This window comes from Castor canadensis, chromosome 15, assembly GCF_047511655.1.
Source record: "Castor canadensis chromosome 15, mCasCan1.hap1v2, whole genome shotgun sequence".
Classification (NCBI taxonomy): domain Eukaryota; kingdom Metazoa; phylum Chordata; class Mammalia; order Rodentia; family Castoridae; genus Castor; species Castor canadensis.
In genome coordinates this window covers 102,171,738-102,177,994 of record NC_133400.1, presented here as the reverse complement: position 1 = coordinate 102,177,994, position 6,257 = coordinate 102,171,738, and positions in this window count along the sequence as shown.

The following is a 6,257-nucleotide window of genomic DNA, read 5'->3' as shown; positions in this document are numbered from 1 at the left end:
CCTTTTGCTTTAGTTTTTTTTTATATAGGGGCTTGTGGACCTCAATTCTCCCATCTGTGCTTCCCTGCATAGCTGGGATGACGGGCGCTCACTGCCATGCTTTTTTGGCAGTACAGGGCCTCACATTTGTCAGGTGTTCTCTCACTTGAGCCCTTGTTAGTATTAGGTTTTTGGTTTTTTTTTGTGGTACTGGGGCCCAAACTCAGGGCCTACACCTTGAGTCACTCCATCAGCCCTTTTTTATGATGGGTTTTTTCGAGATAGGGTCTCTTGAACTATTTACCCTGGGCAGGCTTTGAACTGCAATCCTCCTATCTCTGCCCCAAGTAGCTGGGATTTTAGGTACAAACCACCACACCCGGCTCAGCTTAGTCTTTCCACAGCACGTGAGCACTTAGCCGCTGGCCCTCAACACCCCTCTGTACAACAGCTCCACCCTCCCCTTCCCCACTCTTAAAATGTTTCTCATAGAACGAGACTTCAGACTGTTCTCAGAGGCATGCTCAGTGTACCGTTGCATAGGTCAAGCAGTAGAGCCTCGCTGGCACCAGGGTCCCCTCCTGACCAGGCAGGCCCCTTTCTTCCCCTTACACTTTTTTGTCCTTGCATGTGTAGGGAAGTGTGGAGAAGCCAAGTTCTGATTCTGAACCCTGTGTGAATGGACTCACCGTGCAGAACTGATCTTTTTTCACCTGCTACTGTGAAAAAGCAAGGTAGGTGGTCTGTGCCTCCACATGGCTTTCCAGACTACAAACTTACATTCATAGCAGAGGGGCAGGAGAGCTTCCTGTCCTCATGCACATTTGGCTCTGTTGCATCTACATTTTTGTTAGTTTGTTGGGTGTTCAGTGGCATCTCTTTGTCGTAAATGTGCGCCTCTCTAGCCAGGTATGGTGCTTCACCTCTGTAATCCTAGCACTCAGGAGGCTGAAGCAAGAAGGTCATATTTGAGACCAGAGAGGGCAAATTCCAGGCCAATTGGAGCTACAGAGTGAGACCCTGTCTCATTTATCTGCTTATTTTTTTTATTTTGAGACAGGGTTTCATTCTGTAGCCCAGGCTGGCCTGGAACTCATGATCCTACTGCCTCAGCCTCAGTGCTGGGATTACAGGCATGGCCACTATATCTGGCCATGAAGTGCTTCCTTAAGCTTTTGCCTCCCCCTCCATCAACTGCATTTTTCTCACTGATTTGTAGGAGTTCTTCATATATTCTAGGGTTTTGCACAATCTAACATGGGAGCCACAAGTCTAATATGGTTATTTCAATTTACTAGGAAAACCAGTTCCTCAAATGCACAAGCCTCACGCCAGAGCTCAGTAGCACATGGTCAGCAGCGACTCTGCATGGCAGAAACCAGCTCTGGGCACACCAACAGTGTAGGACAGAGCGTCAACCCTTCCAAGACCACAGCAGACCAACAGGGCCATCCCTCTGGACACCAAGACACTGTCGCTCACGCTGCATACTCTGGTCTGCTCGTTCTCTTTCTCATGTTTTTTTGATTAACAGGTGTTTTTGAAATTAAATCTTTTCTTTTGCTTTAGAAATTTCCTACCCCAAGGTTACATGGATATTCTTTTAAGTGATTAATGGCTTTGTCTTTCAATTAGTTCTTTAATTTTCCTAGAATTGATATGACAACGTATAGTGAGGTAGGTAGGGGTCCAGTTTCATTCTTTGCCTCATGGATAGCTAACGATCTTAGCAACTGTGGCTTATTATTGCTAGAGACAGAGTCTTCCTATGTTGCCCAAGCCATTCTTGAACTCCTGGGCTTAAATGAGCTTCCTGCCTCAGCCTCCTGAGTAGCTGGGACTACAGATGTGTGCCATCATACCCTGCTAAGTCTGTTCTCCATTGCTGTGGTGTGTCACCTGTCCTAAATGACATCACCTGTCCGCATTTCAATCCATTTCCACCACTCAATCCACATTGCTGGTGAGGTGTCAGCCTCTCCTGCAGACCTAACAGATGCTCTGGCCTCACCTCACCAGTGCTCCCCGCAGCACAGCCCAGGATGCTCTGCCCTGGCTTCTGGGCCACTGTCTTCCTTTGTCGGCTACTCGTCCTGTTCGAACTCAAAATGCTGAGACTGTCAAGGCATGGACACAGCCTCAGCTTTCACTCTGGGCCCTTATTCTTGTTACATTTATTTCCAAGTGCCTGCCAGCAACTCTGTAGTGCCCCAGCGTTCACATTACCTGACCATGGGACAGCGATGTCATGTTCGGAACATGACCTCAACTAGCAGAAGCCAGGGTGACTCATCAGGAATCTGGAGACGGGCAGACCTAATGCAAACTAGAGAGGCTGAGGGCTTCTAGGGACTCCTTGGCTCTGGAGAGTGAGGAGCAGGGAAGGGAGGTAGAGGCATTCTGGCTAGACAGGAGGGTGAGTGGCCCCCAAAGGTATCAGAACCTTCTCTCAACTGTGGGCAAAGCCATCTGGGATACAGACAGGCAGGCAGACAGACAGACAAAAGAGATGTATTCCAAAGCAGGGAGCCCAGGAAATCCACTGGCCTCTAGAATTTCTATTATGTGACTGAGAAAATTCCTTACTTAAAACAAAGCAAAAACCCTTGGAGGGCTGCAAGCATGGCTCAACTGGTACAGTGCCTGCCTAGCAAGGGTGAGTGAGGCCCTGAGTTTAAACTTCAGTACCACCAAAGTGAAAAGAAAAAAAAATCCTTGGAGCCAGGTCGGCATGCTGGTGCACTCCTGTAATCCCAGCACTTATGATGGGGCAGAAGAATTATGCATTTGTGGCCAATCTGGGCCACATGGAGTTCCAGGCCATCCTGCGCTATAGGGCAAGGCCCTGTCTCAAACCTCAAACCTCTTGAAGCCAGATTTCCATCCCTTGTAGAAGGCAGTGCTCTGAGGAAGCGGCTTCCCTACTCAGCAGGAGCCCTGCCCTGTCCTGGGCTCCAGACCTCACTACCCAACACCCTTGGTTTTCTCGTAAGCCTCAAGTTGTGGAATCGCCACACTAAATCCTCAGGTAGGCTCAGTGGCACACACCTGATGTCCCAGCGACTCAGGAGGCCAAGGTGGAAGGATCAATTGAACCTGTGAGTTCAAAACCAGCCTGGGGCAACACAGTGAGATTCCCCTCTCAAAAAACAATTCTGAGAAATAATGTGAATTTAAAATAAATGAACAAATGCCTGCCTAGCAAACACAAAGACCTGAATTCAGACCCCAGAACCACCTGTTAAATCCCTGCCCCCCCCGCAAAAAAAACCCCAAACCACTTAAACTCTACCTCCTTTCCCCAAACCATCTCTTCCTCTATTTTCATCCTAATACAGAATACACAGCTGGCTGCAGGTAAAGCCAGCTGTGCATGAGGCCCTAGGCTCCATCTTTAGCTCAAAAAATGGAAATAAATAAAAAAGACACTTGTGCAGAAACACACTGGTTACCGTTTCTCATTTCTTGTTCTGCTTCTGGAGGCTCATCAGGCCTGCCTGTCCTCTCCACATCTGCTATGGCTCCCAGCCTGTGGCATGGCCTTCAGCTCTGTACCCAAGCTGAGTCCCTTGAAACAACCAATGGTTAAGGGCAGGTGGTCTTCCCTGGTATGGAATTTGAGAATGGGCCACAGGAGAGGCTGGACAGGGCAATTATCCACAGCACTACAACCATCCAGCCGTCAGTGCTGACACCGTTTTCCATCCCACTGCTGCTTTTTTCAGCAGGACATGGCTGCCGGAGCCCTGTGCTTCTGCCTCAGGGCTTCTCACAGACTCCAGTCAGCCTCAGTCCTGTGGAAGGCTCAGTGAGCAGGATTTGCACCCAGCTCACTTCTGTGAGCAGCAGGAGGATTCAGGGCCTCAGCTGATACAGGCCGCTTTGTCCCTGGGCTGCCCCATAGGACAGCTGACATCCCCATCAGCTGTGCCCTGCCGTGCTGGGCACAGACAGCTCATAAAGTCCTGCTGAGCCATTCTGCCAGAGAGATTCCAGCTGCAAATGTGCTGCCTCTGTCCTCCACCCAAGGTGGAGGCTGGACTGTGTGGCTGCCCTCTCCTGCTCCCTTCAACGGCTTCCATCCACCAAGGACAAGAGCCAGACCCCACTGGTGTCCAAGACCCTGCCCATCACCCAGCCTTGTGCCACATGTCCCTCGCTCACTGTCCTGGTCCCACAGGACTGCAAGGGAACACATCCCCCTTGCAGGCTCTGGGCCATGCCTTCCTGCTTGCTGTCTTGAAGTTCAGCTCAGTTACTTCCTCAGAAGCTTTTTTGTTTTTTCTTGTGGCAGTTCGGGGATTTGAACTCAGAACCTTGCAGTTGCTTGGCAGGTGCTCCAACACCTGAGCCACGCCCCATCCATTTCCACCTTCAGTTAGGGTCTTGCATTTAGCCCAGGCTAGTGATCCTTTTATTTATGCTTCCCGCATAGCTGGGGTGGCAGGTGCTTGCCACCACCCCCAGCTAAAAGCTGGTAAGATTGATATGGGGGAGGGGTCTCATGAGCTGGCCTCAAACCTCAGTCCTCCCAATCTCTGCCTTCCAAGTAGCTGAGATTGTAAATGTGAGCCACTGCAGCAGCCCGCAGAGGCCTTGAGTGCTGGATTCAAATGAGATCCCTGAACCTATTCTCTCCACAGAACCCTGTGCTGCACAGAGCTTAAAAATCACACCTTTGTTTATGGTGTTACTCGACTACTACCTGTCCTCCTCTGTGAACTCAAGCCAGGGACCATATGAGTTCTGCTCAACACTGCATCTCCACCCACCAGCACGCCTGGTCTGGTCATAGGAGAAGCTTACACATTCATATAAAAATACAGGGAATTTAGCAAATCATAGGTGAGCACCCACATTGTCCTTCAATGAGTCAAACCGGCAAGGACTTCTGTATTCCTTACAGTCTACAGTAGGGACTCTAGCTTCCCGCACAGCAGGTGTCAGTGACAGGAATGTTGGTGGGGGCTGGGCACAGAACTGAGCACTCCACTAAAACATGCAACCAAAGAACAGGAGGAAACGCAAACCATGCTTTTAACTCACATGTTGAAGGCCAAGCTGAGCCACAGCAAAATCAGAACTCTGTGCACTCACTCAATAGGCTTTTAACGCAGCCAAGCCATCGCACAAGCATGAACAGACATGTGAATCTCACAGGATCGTGCTATCCCCAGACTCAAGATTCTGAACAGAGTCCTATTTCACCTCTACTCAATGCTTTCCTCCAGTCTCTCTCCTCTTCTTGGCCAGTCTTTTTCTACTAAATTAAATTGAGTCAGATTTCCTAAGCCTGACACCCTGCAGATGCATGGTCACATTCCCTTTTTGGAGGGTTTTAAAGAAAACTCTATCTTCAAGGCTGTTACCTCCTTAGAAGGTGGGATACTCCTCCACAGAACACATCCAGGACAGGTTCCTCCTGGTGCAGGTGGGAACACCCCGCGCTGGGCTCCAGGTGTCCCCAGCTCCACAGGGCCACTCTGAGGGACAGCAAGCACTCTGCAGAGCACCTGAGGGTGCAGACACAAGATGTTTTCTGGACATCCTGAGTCAGCGATGCCTTCGCTTTGCAGGACCCTTCAGCCATTCCTAGTGACACAACACAGCACACCCAAGCACTCTCACTACAGGTGAGCACACACCTGCATGCCAGGCTTTCCCTGTAGAGCATGTCAAGCCAGCCCACCAAAGGATCCTCAAAAATATGGCTTATAAAAAAAGAAACATTTACTTAGCATTGTAGGCTCATTTTAAGAACAAAACAAAACTGAAATGACATTCTAGAGTCCTACTTAGTTTTTCTGGCAATTCCTGATGTCCTTCCCAGAAAACCATGTTTCAAAGTAGTTTTGTTTAAAAAAACTGAAGATACAGTTCTACTCACCTGCCAAGTGTGTATGAGGGTTTCAGGCACAATTTCTTTGTGCTATTTCATGTACTTCTCTTCCAAATGTGACTAAAAGATACATTAACTCTTAGCAGAAATGACCTCTAATTTCTGACCCAAGGCAATATATTCTACCCATACAGTATTAGTCAATTTATTTTAACTTGGCATCACTTAATCTTTGACTGAGTCATTTATCTGGAATTGCTCATAAATAGCTTGAGTTTGTTCTTATGTCCCTTACAGGTTTTAAGACAGGATTGTTCTAGGCAGCTGAAAAGGGACCTTCCTTACAAATGACTCATTGGTAATCACATGCAACTGCAGTCCTGAATGTACAAATGGCATTGCTGCCACTGTCATTCAAGTGAATGCCAGAAGGAAGGAA